Consider the following 22,331-nt stretch of genomic DNA (forward strand, 5'->3'; position numbering starts at 1 on the left):
ACATCTAAATACAAATCGGTTAAGTACAGTGCAAGGGAATGTAATGGCAGAAGAGGTAGGATGTGCTGGATAATATAAAAAGACTAAGCTGTGTATTGCACATTAATTATTGCTCAAAGGGGCACTTTTAACTGTTCATGAGATGGATTGCCTGGGGGAAAAAACTGTTCCTGTGCCTGATGGTTCTTGTGCTCAGAGCTCTGAAGCGTTGGCCAGAAGGCAATAGTTCAACAAGGTAGTGGGCAGGGTGAGTGGGGTCCAGAGTGATTTTTCCAGCCTTTTTCCTCACTATGGAAGTGTATAGTTCTTGAAGGGAGGGCAGGGGGGCAACCAATAATCCTCTCAGCAGTCTGAACTGTCCTTTGTAGTCTTCTGATATCCGATTTCGTAGCTGAACCAAACCAGATAGTTATAGAAGTCCAGAGGACAGACTCAATGACTGCTGGGTAGAACTGTATCAGCAGCACTTGTGGCAGGTTGAACTTCCTCAACTGGCAAAGGAAGTACAACCTCTGCTGGGCCTTTTTCGCATGAAGTCAATATGGGTCTCCCACTTCAGGTCCTGTGAGATGGTAGTGCCCATGAACCTGAATGACTCCACTGCTGCCACAGTGCTGTTTAGAATGGTGAGGGGGGACAGTGTTGGGGGGTTCCTCCTAAAGTCCACAATCATCTCCACCGTTTTGAGCGTGTTCAGCTCAAGGTTGTTTTGACTGCACCAGACAGCCAGCTGTTGAACCTCCCTTCTGTATGCAGACTCATCGTCATCTCGGATGAGGCCGGTGACAGTGGTGTCGTCTGCAAACTTCAGGAGCTTGACAGAGGGGTCCTTGGTGATGCAGTCGTTGGTGTAGAGGGAGAAGAGTAGTGGGGAGAGTACACATCCCTGGGGGGCACCAGTGCTGATTGTACAGGTGCTGGAAGTGAATTTCCCCTGTCTCACAAGCTGCTGCCTGTCTGTCAGAAAGCTGGTAATCCACTGACAGATAGACGTGGGAACAGAGAGTTGGTGTAATTTATTCTGGAGTATAGCTGGGATGATGGTGTTGAAAGCCGAACTGAAGTCCACAAAAAGGATCCTTGCATATGTCCCTGGTCTGTCCAGATGTTGCAGGATATGATTCAATCCCATGTTGTCTGCATCATCCACAGACCTGTTTGCTCGAGAAGCAAACTGAAGGGGATCTAGAAAGGGTCCAGTGATGTCCTTCAGGTGAGCCAACACCAGTCTCTCAAATGACTTCATGACCACAGACGTCAGGGCGACAGGTCTGTAGTCATTAAGTCCTGTGATTTTTGGATTCTTTGGGATGGGGATGATAGTGGAATGTTTGAAGCAGCATGGGACTTCACACTGCTCAAGTGATCTATTGAAGATCTGTGTGAAGATGGGGGCCAGCTGGTTAGCACAGGATCTAAGACATGCAGGTGAAATGCCATCTGGGCCCTGTGCTTTCCTTATCCTTTGTTTTCGAAAGAGCGGCTCACATCATCTTCACAGAGCTTAAGTGCAGGTTGAGTAGCAGGAGGGGGGTTGTAGGAGGTGTTGGTGTTTGTGTGAAGTGAAGGTCAGAGTGGGTGTGGGGTGTGAGATTGGGCCTTTCAAATCTGCAGTAGAACACATTCAGGTCATCAGGTAGTTGTTGGTCCACCACAGGGTTGGGGGTAGGAGTCCTGTAATTCGTAAGTTGTTTCATGCCACTCCACATTGATGTAGGGTCATTAGCTGAAAACTTGTTTTTCAGCTTCTCAGAGTATCTTCTTTTAGCCACTCTGATTCCCTTATTCAGTGTGTTCCTGGCCTGATTGCACAAGACTTTATCCCCAACTCTGTAAGCATCCTCTTTGGCCTGACAAAGCTGCCTGAGTTCCACTGTAAACCATGGTTTGTCGTTGTTAAATATTAAATAAGTCCTAGTAGGAATGCATATATCCTCACAGAAACTGATATATGATGTTACAGTATCTGTGAGCTCGTCCAGATTGGTGTCTGCAGCTTCAAAAACACTCCAATCAGTACAGTCAAAGCAGGCTTGTAGTTCCAGCTCTGCTTCGTTGGTCCACCTCTTTACAGTCCTTACAACAGGCTTAGCAGATTTTAATTTCTGTCTGTAGGTTGGAAGAAGATGAACCAGACAGTGATCAGATAGTCCCAAATCTGCTCTAGGAACAGAGCGATATGCATCCTTTATTGTTGTGTAGCAGTGCTCCAGTATATTTCTGTCTCTGGTGTGGCATGTAATGTGCTGTTTGTATTTGGGCAGTTCACATGTGAGGTTTGCTTTGTTAAAATCCCCAAGAATAATAATAACTGAGTCCGGGTATTGTTGTTCTGTGTCTGTGATTTGATCAGTCAGCTGTTGCAGCACCGCATTCAAACACGCGTTTGGTACGATATACAGTACACACTCACCATAATAAACGAGGAAATCTCCCACGGCAAGTAGAAAGGCTTACAGTTAATAAAGAGAGCTTCCAAATTAGGACAGTACATCTTCTTTACTGTTGTTACATCTGTACACCAAATTTCATTGATGTAAAAGCATGTTCCACCGCCTCTCGTTTTCCCCGTTAACTCCGCCATGCGATCCGCTCTGAACAGCTGGAAGCCCGGCAGATGTAACACACTGTCCGGAATGGCTTCACTCAGCCAGGTTTCTGTGAAGCACAAGGCAGCAGAGGTTGAAAAGTCCTTGTTTGTGCAGGTGAGGAGATGTAGTTTGTCCGTTTTTTTAGGAAGAGAGCGGAGATTCGCAAGATGAATGCTCGGCAGCGCTGTTTGAAAGCTATGCCATTGGAGCTTGACCAGCGTGCCTGCTCGTCTCCCTCGCCTGCGTCACCATAACGCATTTAAACAACACAGCCGCGTCTCCGACTAAAATGTCAAACAAAACGTCCAAATATTCAAAATCCGGGAAAAGATTGACTGGTATATGCTGTCGAATGTTCAGCAGTTCGTCTCTGGTAAAACTGACTGGAAAAAGATGACTAAACACAGGACAAACAAATAAAAACAACAAAACAATAGGAGCGCTCCACACCGAGGCGGCCATCCGCGGCGCCATCATGATGTATGACATAACCTGAAAGGCTGCTCAGCAAGGAAGATGCCACTGCTCCAAAACCGCCATAAAAAAGCCATACTACAGTTTGCAAGTGTACATGTGGACAAAGATCTTACTTTCTGGAGAAATGTCCTCTGGTCTGATGAAACAAAAATTGAACTTTTTGGCCATATTGACAATCGTATGTTTGGAGGAAAAAGGGTGAGGCTTGCAAGCTGAAGAACACCATCCCAACAGTGAATCATGGGGGTGGCAGCATCATGTTGTGGGGGTGCTTTGCTGCAGGAGGGACTGGTGCACTTCACAATATAGATGGCATCATGAGGAAGGAATATAATGTGGATATATTGAAGCAACATCTCAAGACATCAGCCAGGAAGTTAAAGCTCGTCGCAAATGGGTCTTCCAAATGGACAATGACCCCAAGCATACCTTCAAAGTTGTGGCAAAATGTCTTAAGGACAACAAAGTCAAGGTATTGGATTGGCCGTCACAAAGCCCTTACCTCAATCCGATAGAAAATTTGTAGGCAGAACTGAAAAACCGAGCAAGGAGGCCTACAAACCTGACTCAGTTACACCAGTTCTGTCTGGAGGACAGAACCTGTATGGACAAAAATTCCAGCAACTTATTGTGAGAAGCTTTTGAAAGGCTACCCAAAATGTTTGATCCAAGTTAAACAATTTAAAGGCAATGCTACCAAATACTAACAAAGTGTATGTAAACTTCTGACCCACTGGGAATGTGATGGAAGAAATAAAAGCTGAAATAACTAATTCTCTCCTCTATTATTCTGACATTTCACATTCTTAAAATAAAGTAGCAATCCTAACTGACCTAAGACAGGGAATGTTTTTTATGATTAAATGTCAGGAATTGTGAAAAACTGAGTTTACATGTATTTGGCTAAGGTGTATGTAAACTTCTGACTTCAATTGTATATATACTGTAGCAGAGAAAGGCCTTTGAGGCCGTTTTTGTTTTTTTTACAACAGACATCTGGCACCGATCTGGTTGCATAACATCATTGGCAAGTGAGCGATTAATATTATATGTATTTATTAAAGGGATAGTTCACCCAAAAATGAAAATTCTCTCATCATTTACTAGTGTAAAAATATAAATAAAATTTGCCTTGGCACTGCAGTTGCACATATATGATTGCGACACAACAAGAACTGTTGTGCTCTTGAGGACACGTGTTCGAGTTCAGCCCGATTTGCATCATTTCCCGATCCCATTCCTTCTCTCTCCCTGTCTCCACTTTCCCATCCATTAAAGGCAAAAAAAAAAAGCACATAAAATAAAATTTAAAACCTAAAATAAAGAAAAACAATAAAACAAATAAACTGCAGGCCTCAGACTTGGAAGGCAAAGAGAAAACATGACCTTTTTGACAAGGTTCATTCTTTACATTTTAGTCATCAAGCCTTAAGAATACTCTTGCCTTTTTATTTGTTCTTTGTCTGCATAAGTACAAATAGTAGACTCTGAAGTGTATAGTGGGGGCTGACTGGACGGAGCAACCCATGACATGTAAGAAAAATCGTCCTGAACAAAAACATTAAAACAACAAAACACCATTTCCATTTCATTTTAACAGTCCCGAATAATGAATCTGTTAGACAGACGTTATTCCTATAAAACAACTACACATACACATGTAAGCAATGCATCCCTCTGCACTCACTCAGAAAGGTATTAAAGGGTTTATTGGAAACAAATCCCTTTTGTTAGGTTAATAGCATGTGAGCAATACAAACACAAATGAAGCTTAATATCCAGATGTAACAGACCCCATAAACTGGTTTGATGACATCAGTCTATTTATTAATAGACTCCCTTATATTTATATTGCACATCATCTATGTCTCTCTCTCTCTCTCTCTCTCTCTATATATATCAGTGGTGTGCAGTGTATTAACTGGGTACCCCTTCAACAACAAAAAATTCAGTTATTTTAAGTTGTTTTTAAAGTTGTATATAACTGTATTTTATTTTATTTATTTAATACATATACATGCAAAAAAAAAAAAAAAAAATGGAAAGAACGTATTTTTCTGTCTCCATTTATGTCACCCCTTCTCAAGGGTTTGAAGTGGCTCACTGCTGACTAAATATACATACATAACTATACATAACGGTTGACAAATGTGTTATATCATAATTTACTTGTGAGATCGCTTCTCCGTGCTTTCTGGCAAAACAGATGCCGACGGGAAAACTTGAAGGCATCAGTAACTAAGGGAAGCAGGGCTTTTGTATCATATCTCATCTCTCACTGTGTTTGGTCACACGTACGTGCGAGAGAGAGGGAGTTCTATCATCCAAGGCCATGAGAAATGCAAAAATAATGCAAAAGTATAACAACTGATAAAAATAATATATTACAATATAATGATTTTTTTGGAATGCGCATTCTTTGCCATGCAAAGGATTTTGCATAACCACAATAGACACGATACTTTCTTACTGTTAACACATTTCTACTGGTATTTCGTCCACCCTGACACAGAGCCCTGCATCCATTTGATGGTCTTCTCATAATGCTTTAACACGTCAACAAAGAATGCATTTTTAATACGTTTTTGCAGTCTTGCAGTGCGTGGTTATGATGTTGCAGTTATTCCAAAATCTAAGAAAAGTAAACTAACAAGCACATGGTCATGCGACAGTCAGCACACTTCCGCATAATATATTTGATGCGCTTCATCCTCATGCAGTTTTGTATAGAGGCTCTGGTCGGTTGAGTGACATTTCACAAAGTTTTGCTACAGTTGCTAGGATGTCAAGTCTTGACTTTTTTTTATATTGAGATATTGCATATCACGTTGAGTTACATGAGGAAGCTGACATGCTGTCTTACTGGTATTGCGCATTTTATCGATCTTTGGCCACATCAAAGTGCGCATGGTGAACCACTGGCTGTAGCTGTGAGAACCAACGCAAACATACGTGACATTAAAATAGGTCCAGAGGAACGTCACTTATCCTTTTACGCAGACGATGCTCTGCTATACCTTAAATACCCTGAGACCTCTACTGACACAGTTCTGGCAGTAATTGATAATTATAGTAATTTTTCAGGATATAAGATTAATTTGGATAAATCTCTGGCTTTGAGTTCCCCCTTCCATTTAACATCCTCAGGATTTAAATATTTGGGAATTAATGTTACGCCTAATTTGGAAGACCTACTCAGTGGCAATTATTCTCCTTTAATAAACAAAATTAACCAAAATTTATGGGGGGAGTCACGTGACGCCATGCGAGGTTCGGACGTGTGAACGGTGAGCTCTGTGCACTTTGCTAGTTTTGATAATTTCTGTGTAATAAACCGGTGAGATTCGATACACCCTGATCCATAACTTTTCTAGGAAGACAATATGTCAAAGAATTAAAAATCCTCAGGCTCTGGTGACATTAAAAGACACTTACGTGCTCAAGCTGACGTCCCTCCGGAGGCCTCGAGCATGGGAGTTGATTTGGCCGGAGAGGTGAAAGAGATTCGGCAAGAATTGCTGAACAATTAACAATTATCAGCAATGCTGACGAAGGTCGTTGCTGACTTGGAGGATCTTGCTGCAATACGTCGATCGATCATGGGCATGGAGATGAAATTCACTGAGGTGGTTACAAGTGTGGGGGACGTCGAGAAACGGATAGATTATCTGGAGTCATCGGAGAGGGAATTAGCCGCTAATCCACTAGCGACCAGGGTGGATTTGGAGTGCATCTGGGAGAAGCTGGAGGATATGGAGAATCGTAACTGGCAGAATATCGTCCAAATTGTTGGAATTCCAGAGGGAGCAGAGTGTCAGAATAAGGTGGAATTCCTGGACGGGCTCTTTCCGAATCTGCTTGACATAACAGGCCATAAAATGGAAATCGAGTGAGCTCACAGGGTTCGGCAATCCGCTGAGGGAGACAGGCCTCGATCAATTCTGGCCAAATTTCTGAGATCATCCGATAAAAATCTCGTGTTATGCGAGGCGAGGAGTAAAGTAAAGCTTTCTCGTAAGAACCACAGCATTTTCTTGTTACCAGACTTTGCAAATTCGACAAGAGAGAAACGTGATCAATTCAAAGAATGCAAGAAACTTTTACATCAATGGAAGGTTGCTTCTGCACTGATGTTCCTGGCCAAATTGAGAACAGATACTAAGGATGGCCGTAAAGTATTTACATGTCCCCAGCAAGCGATGTCCTTCATAAAGTCAATGACTGAATAGGTTATTTTGAGGTTCTCATGTTGCAGCCAAGTGAGCCTGACTCACTAAACGTCCACTTGATCGTCCGAGGACGAAATTTGTTTAATTTATGTGCTGGTTCCGCCTAATGGCTGGAGTTTGTTTTGTGTAGCAGCACTCCTTCGGGAAAGTGTTATAGTTGAATCTACACGTTCTTTGTGCTTACACCTCCTATTGGTTGGAGCTTGTTTTGTGGAGTATTTCTTGCAGGATATTGGAGTGATTGGGTCATTTGTTGCACTCATGTAGCAGTTGAATGGGCCGGCTCACTGAACATTCAGTTGACTGTCTGAGGAAACTGTTTTTATTTATTTATTTATTATTATTTAAAATTTTTTATTTGTTTAATTAATTAATTAATTTATGTGTGTGCTGGTTCTGCTAGATGCTGGAGTTTGTTTTGTGAAAGAACACACCTTCAGTACAGTTATGTAGTTCGGGGTTCGATTGTTGCACTAATGTGGAATGTGGCCTTTATAATTCTATTTAAAAATCTATTTTTTCTGATGTGTCAAAATGTCAAATGTTAACATGAGTGGATTGTCTCTCTCCATGTGGAATGTGAATGGGTTGGGGCACCCCATAAAAATAAGTAAAGTTATTTCTCTTCTTAAACGTAAGAAATACGAAATAGTAATTTCGATAAATAACATTTATCAGACTGGTCAAACCTTCCAACTGCTTTTTTTTGGCAGGATTAATGTCATAAGAATGAATATTCTTCCCAGGTTGAATTTTGTGTTCCAATGTCTGCCATGCTATTTGCCTACAAGTTTTTTTTAAAGGATAAATTCTTCAATTATACGGTATATTTGGAATAAAAAAAAGGCCAGACTTAAACTCTCCGTTTTGATGAAGCCAAGAGAACTGGGTGGGGCTTTGCTTCCTAATCTTCAGTTATATTATCAGTCTGCACAAATTTACACATGTTAAGTTGGCTTCTTAATAGACTTGAATCCCTTTGGGTCTTCAATGTGTTATCCAAGATTGTTATGTTCTTTGCCATTTATTTATAATATACAAATATTCAGTCTCTGACTAATAACTTTACTGTTCTGGTGTGGTATGTTAGGAAGTACTTAGCCATTCTAACTAATTTATCTCTTAAATCTCCTACTGCACTCAACCCTGATCTTCCCTCATCAATATAGAACATTGGGCTTCAGGCCTGGATGTCAAGGGGAGTGTTGGAGTTTGGCCATTTATATAAAAATGGTCAAATTAATTAATTTCAGCAGTTAAGACAGGAATTTTACTTGCCCGGTAATGATGTCTATAAGTTTCTTCAACTGCGGCACTTTATAGAGTCACAGATAAGAAAAGTTAATATATGATTTACTCTTACTGAAGTGGAAAAACAGCTTTTTTCCTCATCCACTCTTAAGAGGAAGATTTCTGACTTTTACACTATGTTATCTAATGTTGGTCCTTCAACTTTAGATTCTTTGATGGTGATATGGAAAGGGACATTGGGTCATCTTTCAGTGACAAGGAAGGTTATCTGTTTGTGCAAGTGTTTTTCCAAAGTGTGTCCCAATTTCGGCCCATGATCAAAATTTTACATTTATCCATGGGACCTACTTAGCACCGGTTTGCCTCCACAAAATATCCCCCAATACTTCTCAATTTTGCTTTAAATTAAAACAAACATCAGAACTGTGATGCATGTATTCTGGGATTGTGATAAGATCAAAGCCTTTTGGAAGGAGATTCACAAAATTATACAAAAGATCATTGGAAAGACTTCTACAATGTCTCCAAACGCAAATCTCTTGAATTGTAAAGTTGATGTGGGTGTTGACTGTGATAAAGAATGTGTACTGAATTTTTGCACATTTTTAGCAGCGACAACAACAACAAAAAAAAGTATACTATTGTTATGGTTAACTTCACAGAAACCTTCAGTCAAAATGTGGATGTATCAGGCCACCACTCTTTTGTCATTAGAAAAACTTACTTGTGACCTACATCATAGGTCTGACATTTTCTTGCACACTTGGACTTGGAAATAGTGTGTTTTGATTCTGAAAAAAGAGAACGATTTTAAAGTAGTAGTTGTTTTTGAAAGTAGATATTATTAAATGTTTTAAAGAATAAATGCTGTTCTTTTATGGATTATTGCAAAATAAAGGGGTCATTTTAATTATTGGTTTATTTATTTGATGAATTATTTATTTGAAAATAAACTGGTACATTACTGGTTTAATTAATAATTTATTGATTTAATTATTTTATTCTAAGTACGTAGGTCCTCCATATTAAAATTATCTCCAACTACATATTTAATAAGAATACTTAAACAAAAATGTGGTACCATATTTCATTTATTCAATTATTATTATTATTTTTAAAGACCACTGATAAAACAAAACTTTAATCTTAAACTACACATAGTGATATGAAAAACCAGTCAGTAACTACAAAGATATTTTTCACAAGCCTTAAATACAACAAAACACAGCAACAAGTTTTGGTTCATTTGAAATTGTTGAATCAAACATGATAAAATTAATTACTTTCAGTTCAGTAAATGAGTCAGATTAATTCAGTAACTGCTCCAACTGATTCTTTAAGTTTTTTTTTTTTTTCTTCATTAAAAAGATTCAGCTCATGAGAGTAATAAATTCGGGAATCAGACTACAGGTCACGATTTGTGTTTCACACTGTAGATTCAATAGTGGTGTAGCGTACCGAGCCCTCTCTGTGCAAAACTCAGCGGTGAGTTTAACAACACTCGACACGTGCAACAGCATCGGTGGCCTTCAAACCTTCCGTTATTGGTTATTTGAAGGTGTGAGGTCATGTTTGTTCTTCATTTACAACCAGACCTTAAACTTAACAGCTAAACCTTAAAAATGGTAATTAAATATCCTTTTTATGTAATTACATTCTATTTTAATGTAAATAAATGCATATTATCAACAGTTTTGTTTTTCATGTTAACAATTTAGACAATTAAACAATTAGTTACAATAAATGTGTTAGGAAAGATAAATACTGCAGTACATGACACATATAAATTAATACAAAACATATTTACATATATACATAATACAATGTTCCTATCAACCCAATCTTTCATGCTTTTTAAACACCTTCATTTTAAACATTCTCTTAAATGTATTAATTGTTTTACAAAATTTTTAATTCATTTTTAAGCTTGTTCCATAATTCCACTCCTTTTATTGCAATACATCTATTTTTCAGATCAATCCAAACTGTACTTTTCTTTTTTTTAATTTTATCTCCTTTTATCTCCCAATTTTGGAATGCCCAATTCCCACTACTTAGTAGGTCCTCATGGTGGCACGGTTATTCACCTCAATCCGGGTGGCTGAGGACAAGTCTCAGTTGCCTCTGCTTCTGAGACAGTCAATCCACACATCTTTTCATGTGGCTCGTTGTGCATGACACCGCGGAGACTCACAGCATGTGGAGGCTCATGCTACTCTCTATGATCCATGCACAAATTACCATGCACCCCATTGAGAGCAAGAACCACTAATCGCGACCACGAGGAGGTTACCCCATGTGACTCTACCCTCCCTAGCAACCGGGCCAATTTGGTTGCTTAGGAGACCTGGCTGGAGTCACTCAGCACACCCTGGATTTGAACTCGCGACTCCAAGGGTGATAGTCAGCATCAATACTCGCTGAGCTACCCAGGTCCCCCAAACTGTACTTTTCTTAAATATACATATTCCTTTCAAATTATAATGACTCTCTCTAATGAAAAAAACAGATTTTGTACATTTTTTGGTAATAAATATTTGTATGCTTTATACATAATTTGAACAATATTGAAATCCACCAGATCTTTCAATTTCAATATCTGTAGTTTAACGAATAGATGATTCGATGGTTCTCTATAATTACTTCTGCTAATAATCTGTATTGCTTTTTTTAAACATAAACATTATTTTATGCATTAACAAATCTGAATATATGTGATGTTGCGACAGTCAGACAGTGTGTGTCTCACTCTCTCATCAGTCACTCAGTCAAGTGCTATTTTGTGAGAACCCAGATTTAAATCAGAGATATATGTTTGTCAAAGTACCACTTTTAAGAGTTTAACTTTCAATAACGGCAACGCATCTACATGCAGTTGTTTAACAATTAGTGATTTGTTGCAACAAAATGCCAAAAACTGTAAACAAATCATAGATACTAATGATTGCTCACTGGAGCAGTTTTGGAGCTTGTAATGGATATATCTCTCCTATGTTTGAACATACAAGTATCTCTGCTGTGTGTAATGCTCTCATGGTGTTTACTGGTTGCCAGGATGACACAATGTTATTTGATAGTGACAACAGAACTATTCAGAACTGTTTTCAATTAAAATAAATGCAACTATTTCATAATCAGTGTAAATTAAATGTAATATAAACTGCAGCATATAACTTGTAAAAGAGAAAAACAAAAAACAAAACAGTTATCGAAATGGTTTCAGCCGATCTCAGTGTTAAAAAAAAATTGGTGATCGGTATCGGCCTCAAATTTCCTGATTGGTGACCACTAGTACAGTGTTTGTCCGCATTGAAGGAAGAATGCACATTAGCAAACCATTAATGAAACCGGAATAATTTGGTTCAAATATTATTTTTAAAGTAACTGGTAGGTACTTATTATTGGTTCCTTACCCTAGTGCAGGCATACAAACTGTGTGACAGAAGATGAGACATCTCTGAGCTCCAGAAGATAAAAGCAGATAAATCCCGTGAAAGCACAGGGAATTCCTTGGCTTCAGGAAGCATATACTTGGCACCATGATTGTCTTCGTGAGCTCTACTGCACCCTACATGCACTAACACATGCAACTCGAGCATTGCAGGGCTTGATCTGTCCTGCACACTGCAAATATGACACATTACACCACATGAAGAGAGGGGTGGGTGGCACTTGAGAATCAAATCCACATCACATGTGTCGACAATCTACAAAATACAAATGAAAGTGTTTCCAGTGCCTTTGAGAACACTTTTATGAGCTATAAAATGTGTCAGCATATTTAAAATCCCAAAAAGTTGAATAAATTGTAGGATTTAAAACACAATTCTATCTAGCTGTATCATCTCTGGGAGGAAAAAACATTTAGAAAAAAACTACTTAAAAAAATAAATAAATAAATAAACATGGTACAAAATGTACTGGATGATTACCATATTCATGTACCTTAGTGCAAGCCCAATTCTGAAAAAGTTGGGAATGTATGAAAATGCAAATAAAAACTACAAGTGATTTGTAAATTTGATTCACCCAGTGCTATATGGAAAGCACTACAACAGCAAATTATTTGACCTTGTAAATGCAATTGTTCTTTTGTTTTTGTAATATACACTCATTTTAAATCAGATGATTGCAAGACACTCCATAAAAGTTGTTTACCATTGTGTAACATCACCATTTCTTCTAATAACATTTATTAAGCGTTTGGCCACTGAAGACACAAGTTTAAGTTTAGCAAGCAGAATTTTCCCCCATTCATCCACTATGCACGCCTTAATTTGTGTAATTATATGGGGCCTTCATTGCGGTATTGTGTGATTCATAATGTTGTGCTGGAACTCTCTGGCTCTCTTTTTAAACCTCTTTTACATCACTTCCCACAACACCCAAGGTCTTTCCTCACATCTTTCTCTACATAAGTACACAACTGCATTGATGACAGCTAAACAACAGCACACACAGCCATTCAGTGAACTTTTTTGACATTTTGATTTTTGATTGTTAATCACCATAGAAAACAAGCAATACAAAGCAGCATGTAAATTGCATCTAAATCGTAACATCTTCAAACTAATCTAGTCCACAAGACTCTAATCTATGGCAAATAAACAAACAAAATTTGAGGATTTAGACACACACAAACTAACGAGGTTAAAAATGCCTCATTGCCAAACAACCCCAATGACACAAATTGCACATTGATAGGCATATTATTCATACAGCAGTATTTAGCCACCCAATGGCAAAATTAAGTAACTACACGTTTTGCAAAAGTTGAGTTATGAGTAAACTTGGTTGTCTAAGAATATAAACAGACTTATCCCATGGTCTGTTTGAATACTCGATTCTGATTGGTTGGAATGCATGCATTAAAACTGTTTAATGCGCAGGTAGTTCCAGTCAGTTTTAATCACCATTCTATATTATTGCGCCTTCTCTGCTGTCCTCCATAATGAGACATTGAGAGAGTTTTATGCCTCTGTTCAAACGACCTCCAGACGCAAATATAGTTTCAGAGCTGGGATTAACCCTCACATCACAAAACAACATCAAGTCATGCAGTGCTGTCTTTAAATCAACTGTGAAGAGCTACAGGAAACACGGAAAAGACAACAATGTTCATCAGCCCCGTGTTCCTCACCTAAAGTGCTTGAGAGTAAAGTATGGTTTTACATTCAGCTGTTTGTTTTTTTCACAGAGGGGGAGAGAAGGTAACCGGTACCCATCAAATGCATCTTTCGCTGTCCGGCAAGATGAGGCAAGAAAATTTATACTGTAATATGATAAAACATCATCTAAAATAGCTGCACTGTTTGCTCAACATGTGCGTCTATAACCACTAGAGGGCGCCCCGTGATCACACATCGCTGACTGAGGCTCTCACGCAGCCTTTTGCTGTTTTGTAATCATGTAAAGCCACATTTGATTCATTCTTAATTCAATCAATCATGCAGCCTTAATGGATACCATACCGATGTCTCAGAGGTCAGGTTTAAAGCGTTTCGGATGATTTCCCTCACATCATGAACAGTAAGTGCTACTTTTACAACTGTCACATCAGCAACACTGGTTTTTCCACATTAATGAGAAAATGACAGAATATCAATTAAATATTACATGTTCTGAGGAGAGCCAACCCTTCTAAATTATGTAGCTTTTATTTTTTCTGGATTGAGTACTTAACAGTTTTTAAATAGTGTTTGGTCTTCAAAAATATAAATATTATGTATGTAATATTTATATAATAAAAATATTATAAAAAAGTATTATCATCACATTACTTTATCTCTGTGTCTGATTTAGAACAGACAGAACTCTAGATGTGACAACCTGTAGATAAAGTTAACCGTTATTGTAATTCTTCTAGTCAAAATTTGCACTAAAAATCAATGACAGCTGTAACTAATCAGTTTTTGATAATCCACGGCTAAGTGTGCGCTAGGTTGACAAGGTTAACAATCAACAAATTTTTCATTTTATTAGAAAAATAAACTCATCCTGACATCTCACAAAACAACAAGTCACCTACCGTGACAATAAAATTAACAACAACAATGTAAAATATAGCTGTATGCAGCAATGCGGGGCCATGCCTTTTTGCCACAAGGCAGGACAAATGTAAAGACATAAAGGCACAACTTTCGATAAAGCTGTTTACTGTTGACTTTATGGCATTTAATACATTATGCAATGATTTTCTGTTAAGCTGCTTTAAAACGATATGTATTGCGAAAAGCGCTATACAAATAAGAATGATCTGACTTAAACATTTGCAAAGCACAATGCAAAGGGCTCAAAACAGCAGATGCTCAAGTGAAACATTGCCTAGGTGGAGTGTGAATAAATAACCCTTTTGTACTGCAGTCCTGTGCTTTAACCACTGCGCTATGCATCTCACTGTCATGATCCTGCCATTTTGGTCTTGTGTTATTCTTGATGTGGCAGTATTGTGACAGTTTCCTCCACCCATCTCTTAGGTCATCCATATACTTTTGTTTTCCTCTTTCCCTCCTGCTTCTCACTGGTGCTGCTCAGCAGTTGCAATGGCAACGCTGGTTTGCTCGGCTCACTAGTAGATCAGCAGCACCTGTGGCTCTATTCCTATTCTTCTATATATTCTCTCCTTTGTCTCGTCTTCCCTGCCAAATCAATGTGTTTTGTTTCCAGTCCATTTGTGTTGTTCCTGTCATTTCCAGTTATCCCCAGTCGGCCTGTTTTCAGTTTTATTGTTGTCTTGTTATACTTGTTTTCTCCCTTGTGAGAGTTTTTGTTTGCATTTTGTTTTGTTTGTTTTTTCAATAAAACCCCTTTCATTGCCATCCTGATTGTTGGGTGCTTCCTCAAAATACATGACACTCACAAGTCTTCATAATGCCAAAGAGACATTCCAAGCCAAGAGTAATAAATGAAGAATATGTTTTATTACATCTAAGAAGTTTTGAATTGAAGCTGGATTTATGCAGTGAGGTATGGCCTACATCAGGGATGGGCAACTTTGAAGGTGGCGAGGGCCTACATTTTTCTCCTTTCTACCAAGGGGCCAGATAACATTTAACACTCTCACAATGTTCACCCCAACTAAATTCCTCATTATTGTGGGTAATCTACGATTGTCAAGCAATATACTTCAAACCACTTTTCCCTCTAAGCAGCGAGCGTGCGTGGCGCACACTTCTGATATTACTCCTGTGAAGACAGAATAAACAACCGTGCACTATGCGCAGACTCAGAGGTTTTTGGGACACCTAGAGATTTCTTGTATTAGCGCTAAATGCATGCTCAGTGATTCAACTGGAGTCTATATGAATGTTCTTTTTTCCAGTATGGAGCTGAAGCTTTGAGTGAAAAAAAAAAAAAACTTTTGTAAGGGTGGAAATACACATTATTAAAGAAGGGACAGCTCACCCAAAAATTAAAATTCTCTCATTATGTACTCACCCTCATGATATCTCAGGTGTGTATGACTTTCTTTCTTCACCAGAACACGTTTGAAGAAAAATGTAAAATATCTCAGCTCAGTAGGTCCTTAAAATGCAAGTGAATGGAGATTTCTCATTTAAAGCTCCAAAAATCACAGACAGTCAATAGAAACGTCATCCATACGACACCAGTTGTAAATTAATGTCTTCTTAAGTGACTCAATCACTTTTGGTGCGAAAAAGATAAATATTTAAGTACTTTTTTAAACTCCAAATCATGCTTCCGTTCAGCAGCAGTATGCATGTGATGAAACCGCACTGGAATTTGAAACATGCGAGAACTGACACACGTGCGTCACAGCCAGAAGAGCAGCGCTGTTTACAAGTGAGGAGGAGGAATGCTGTACAATAGCTTGGTTGGTTTGGTTTAGATCTGTATTTATCTGTTTCTTTACTCACAATGGTTAGTTTGTGTGCTCATTCTTGATGTCTCAACTGAGTGGAGAACGTGAGATTACATCTGTATCCATGGCAATGCGAATACGTCATACAAGAGACCGCTTGGACTCCACCCTCTCGTGAAGCTTACCGGAAGCATTTGATTATAGTTAAAAAGTACTTATATATTTATCTTTTTCACACCAAAAGTGATCGTATCGCTTTAGAAGACATTAATTTAACAGCTGGGGTTGTATGGATGACATTTATGCTGACTGTCTGTGATTTTTGGAGCTTCAAAAGAGAAATCACCATTCACTTGCATTTTAAGGACCTACTGAGCTAAGATATTTTTCTATTTTTATTCAAATGTGTTCTGGTGAAGAAAGACAGTCATGTTAACCCGGGATATAATGAGTGTGAGTAAATGCAATAATTGCAATTTTTGGGTGAACTATCCCTTTAAGTCGCGAAACAACATGTAGGCTACACATAACCACATTTACTGTGAGGTGCGAGCACTATTGGTGAATGTGTATGCGGCTGCGTGCCCGAATGGTTAAATCTGCTTCATGGTCAATGCCCGTCCCGCAAGTGATTATTAACATAAACAGTTCGCTTATGTCTTATGTAAATCAGACAGTGATCAGCAGGTCTGCTGAGAACAAGCAATCTCTTCTGGTCAATAGTTGGCCACAACATCATAGCCTGAATGCAATCTTTATATAGTCCCTTTTTCAATCAATCCTCAGTGTTGTCCGACAGGCTTTATTTAACGATACGACCCACGGTCCGCAAGTTGCCCACCCCTGGCCTACATTATCGTAAGCACAACATGAAGACTAAGAGGTCAACAGAAGTTACATTTTTAAAACTGTTTTTTTCTGGACTTAAACTCACAACCTTGTGAGCCATCCCCAATGTTTTAACCACTCAGTTAACACATCTCCACACTGCCAAAGAGACATTTCAAGCTAAGAGTACAAAATGGTAGCTGAGAAAATGTTTTTAGAGCTAAGTGGTTTTGAGTTCAAGCAGGATTTATGCAATGTAGTACATCTTACGTAGTAGTAAGCACAACATGAAGACTCAGAGGTCACAGAAGTAAAAATGTTTAAACCATTCTTTCCTGGGCTCGAACCCACAACATTTTGAGTTGAATTCCACACTGGGCCACTCAGCTGACACATCTCAACAATGCCAAAGAAACATGTAACTTTTACAGTGAGCAACACAAAAGCATTGGATAGCATGCAAACCAATTAGCATGCTAAGCTATCACAGCATGTAAAATTATAACCATGCAAATAGATCAACTACAGGTGATGCTGTCTCCAAACTGATCAGGTACCCCCATGACATGATGTGGATGAAACATAAAATATTAATTTTAACTAAAAAAGGGGTTCAAAAGATATAACACTTTATGTGATTATTTTGAGCCATTGATTGGGTGAATCGGATGAAGTTTGAAAGATATGAAATGTTTATACTGTAAAAGATTTAATCCGAGATGGCAGTCACTGTATTAATTTGGGCCTTTGCAATTCTGAATGGTGCATAACCCTGATATATAAAACCCTCATGTTCTCTTTGTCCGTTCTTTTCCTGTTTAGGCTGTTTTGTTGGTACATTCTGTAGTTTCTTGTGAATTACTTTATGATCATTAAAAGCCTGCACTTAGATCCTCAACTCTTGTCTGTGACCCCAACATTACAGAAGAACCGACCAACACATGGATCTAGTGGCTATGGAACTCTTGTCTCTCAGACAAGAAAGTGACTCCATTGAGGAGTACATTGAGCTGTTTTGCACACTCTGAGGTTACGGACGCCTTGTCTGCCCTTGGTCTCCAGCCATCCACCGGACTCCACGTGGTCTCCTGGCTGTCCGCTGGACCTTCCATGGACTCCACCATCTCCTGATCCCCCGGATCTTTTTAAAAAAAACGTATGGGTGTCAGGAGCAGTGCTTACTTCCCGCTACTGACTGAGACTCACAAAAACGTGAAGGTGGTACATTAAGCTTGAATTGCTCTGACGTTAGGAATATTCCTTATGGTCTGAGGGCATAATTTATTGCATAAAATGTTTTATGCAATTTTAATGTTATTTTTGTTTATATAATTAATCACACTGAATTGACGTGTTTAATCGACAGCACTAATTGTGATATATATTGTATATTAACTGTGACATAAAATCAGTCATGCTGAGATTCTGGTCAAACAGCTCAGCGCTCTTGTGATGAGAGAGAGGGAGAGAAAGAGAGAGAGAGAGAGAGAGAGAGAGAGAGAGAGAGAGAGAGAGAGAGATATGAGCATATGGCAGTAACTCGAGTAAGGGAGGGGTAGGCAGACACTGGTGAGAGGTCAGCTGTGCCATGACGCAGACGGAACAGTCACTGTGACAGGTTTGGCATTAATCCCACAGAGAGAACGCAGACATTGACACAATGAATACAGGTGTGTGTGTGTGTGAGTGCATTAATTAGGTTGGCTTCAAAGAGCCCACCTACTGATCTACTATTTAAGTGTATTATTATTATTAGGGGGTCAAGCCCTGAAAGGTGTTTGTTAGTGTTCTTATTTTATTTTTTTTTTATTTTTTATTTTTTTATTGATTGCTTTATTAGACAAGATCTAAAAAAATATAAGGATAGATCATACAACATTTCAAAACTGTCGAGGATAATATACACAAAAAAGCCAAAGGCTTATTTCCATTGTGGTCCTCTATGTTTCCAAAATGGAGGAAACAGATCATTTATGGAGAGAAATCACCCTCAATTTCAGCATCTCACACCTTTAAATTAATGATTAAAAAATATTGTTTAACTTCCTTTCTAAAAACACTTTCAACTTCTATCTGCTTTATGCAACAAGGTAAATCATTCCAGGCTATAGAACTAGTATATAAAAAAAGAATTCTTTCCCATTAAACTCTTAAATCTACAAGCATAAATATCAGTGCTTCTCACCCTTGTAGAATGAATATGCACATCTCTCACATCAGGTACCTTGGAACACTTTTCTTTATTATTTTAAATGCCAACACCAGTTTAAGAAAAGTTACCCTTTTTTCAACTTTAAAAAAACCAAGTTCCCTAAAATGATCATCGTTCAGATGCAACTGTGGATGTACTTTCAATATAATCCTGCATAACTTATTTTGAGCAGTCTGCAATTTATTTTTGGTTCGTTTTGTACTACCACTAAACCAAAATGTTGCAGCATAATCATAGTGTGACTGCACTAATGCTCCAGCTAACATTTTTAATGTTTGAGTATCTAAAAAAGCCGCCTGTCTTGCTAAAAATTGTATTCTATTACATATTTTTGAATGAACTAGAACTATTTTCTCCTGTCAATTTATTATCTAATACACATCCCAGGTACTTAACTTCTTGTTTAGGTGTAATGATCATGATTTATTATTATTCTTGGGGATTTTAACAAAGCAAATCTCACACATGAACTGCCCAAATACAAACAGCGCATTACATGCCCCACCAGAGACAGGAACATACTGGCTCATTACTACACAACAATAAAGGATGCAAATCGCTCTGTCCCTATAGCAGCTTTGAGAAACTCTGATCACTGTCTGGTTCATCTTCTTCCAACCTACAGGCAGAAATTAAAATCAACCAAGCCAGTAGTAAGGACTGTAAAGAGATGGACCAATGAAGCAGAGCTGGAACTACAAGCCTGCTTCGATTGCACGGATTGCAGTGTTTTTGAGGCTGCAGCCACAGACCTGGACAAGCTCACAGATACTGTTACATCATATATCAGTTTCTGTGAGGATATGTGCATTCCTACTAGGACTTATTTAAAGTTCAACAATGACAAACCGTGGTTTACAGCAGAGCACAGGCAGCTTCATCAGGACAAAGAGGATGCTTACAGGGGTGGGAATAAAGTCTTGTACAATCAGGCCAGGAACACACTGAACAAGGAAATCAGAGTGGCTAAAAGAAGATACTATGAGAAGCTGAAAAACAAGTTTTCAGCTAACAACCCTGCATCAGTATGGAGTGGCATGAAACAACTCACAAATTACAGGACTCCTACCCCCAACCCTGTAGGGAACCAACAACTGGCTGACAACCTGAATGTGTTCTACTGCAGATTTGAAAGGCCCAATCTCACACCTCTGACCTTCACTTCACACAAACACCAACACCTCCTACAACCCCCCTCCTCTCCCCTCCTGCCACTCAACCTGCACTTAAGATCTGTGAAGATGATGTGAGCCACGTCTTTCGCAAACAAAAGACGAGGAAAGCTTCAGGCCCAGATGGCGTCTCACCAGCATGTCTTCGATCCTGTGCTAACCAGCTGGCCCCCATCTTCACATAGATCTTCAATAGATCACTGGAGCAGTGTGAAGTCCCATGCTGCTTCAAACGCTCAATCATTATTCCTGTCCCAAAGAAACCAAAAATCACAGGACTTAATGACTTCAGACCTGTCGCCCTGATGTCTGTGGTCATGAAATCATTTGAGAGAATGGTGCTGGCCCACCTGAAGAACATCACTGGACCCTTTCTAGATCCCCTTCAATTTGTTTATCAAGCAAACAGGTCTGTGGATGATGCAGTCAACATGGGATTGAATCATATCCTGCAACATCTGGACAGACCAGGGACATATGCAAGGATCCTTTTTGTGGACTTCAGTTCGGCTTTCAACACCATCATCCCAGCTATACTCCAGAATAAATTACACCAACTCTCTGTTCCCATGTCTATCTGTCAGTGGATTACCAGCTTTCTGACAGACAGGCAGCAGCTTGTGAGACAGGGGAAACTCACTTCTAGCACCTGTACAATCAGCACTGGTGCTCCCAGGGATGTGTGCTCTCCCCACGACTCTTCTCCCTCTACACCAATGACTGCATCGCCAAGGACCCCTCTGTCAAGCTCCTGAAGTTTGCAGACAACACCACTGTCATCGGCCTCATCTGAGATGCAGATGAGTCTGCATACAGAAGGGAGTTTGAACAGCTGACTGTCTGGTGCAGTCAAAACAACCTTGAGCTGAACACACTCAAAACGGTGGAGATCACTGTGGACTTTAGGAGGAACACCCCAACACTGACCCCCTTCACCATTCTAAACAGCACTGTGGCAGCAGTGAAGTCATTCAGGTTCCTGGGCACTACCATCTCACAGGACCTGAAGTGGGAGACCCGCATTGACTCCAATGTGAAAAAGGCCCAGCAGAGGTTGTACTTCCTTCGCCAGCAGAGGAAATTCAACCTGCCACAGGCGCTGCTGATATAGTTTTACTCAGCAGTCATTGATATTGTCCTCTGCACTTCAATAACTGTCTGGTTTGGTTCAGCTACGAAATCAGACATCAGAAGACTACAAAGGAAAGTTCGGACTGCTGAGAGGATTATTGGTTGCCCCCTGCCCCCCTTTCAAGAACTACACACTTCCAGAGGGAGGAAAAAGGCTGGAAAAATCACTCTGGACCCCACTCACCCTGCCCACAACTTTTTGAACTGTTGCCTTCTGGCCGACACTTCAGAGCTCTGAGCACCAGAACCGCCAGGCACAGGAACAGTTTTTTCCCTCAGGCTATCCATCTCATGAACAGTTAAATTGCCCATTGAGCAATAACTATGTGCAATACACAGTTTAGTCTTTTTTATATTTATCCAACACATCCAACCTCTTCTGCCATTTCATTCCTCTGAAAAAAAAAAAGAAAAAAAAAAAAAGGAACTTTTGCACTGTACATAACAGATTGTATTAGATTTGCACTACCAATGTGTATGTGTGTATGTATGTATGTGTGTGTCTGTACGTATGTGTATAATTATTATTATTATTTTTTTAATTATCTATGTCTTGCTGCTGTTTTTGTATTGTTTTTGTATTGTTGTACACTGGAAGCTTCTGTCACCAAGACAAAT

The 22,331-nt window shown here is 39.2% G+C and overlaps 1 protein-coding gene across 4 annotated transcripts in view; it reads right to left on the reverse strand.

The window, feature by feature from the left end:
• The window catches only part of thrb (thyroid hormone receptor beta), a 219,338-nt gene that overhangs the window by 89,990 nt on the left and 107,017 nt on the right, over positions 1–22,331 (reverse strand). Inside the window, exon 1 of one of the 4 annotated variants that reach the window (XM_051663221.1) lies at positions 11,962–12,127. The exons of the other annotated variants lie outside the window; for them this stretch is intronic. The gene's annotated coding sequence lies outside the window, so the exon portion shown is untranslated. Of the gene's footprint in view, positions 1–11,961; positions 12,128–22,331 lie in introns of those variants that run through there. 4 annotated transcript variants of the gene reach the window in all.

This window comes from Myxocyprinus asiaticus, chromosome 30 (assembly GCF_019703515.2).
Source record: "Myxocyprinus asiaticus isolate MX2 ecotype Aquarium Trade chromosome 30, UBuf_Myxa_2, whole genome shotgun sequence".
Taxonomy (NCBI): Eukaryota; Metazoa; Chordata; class Actinopteri; order Cypriniformes; family Catostomidae; genus Myxocyprinus; species Myxocyprinus asiaticus.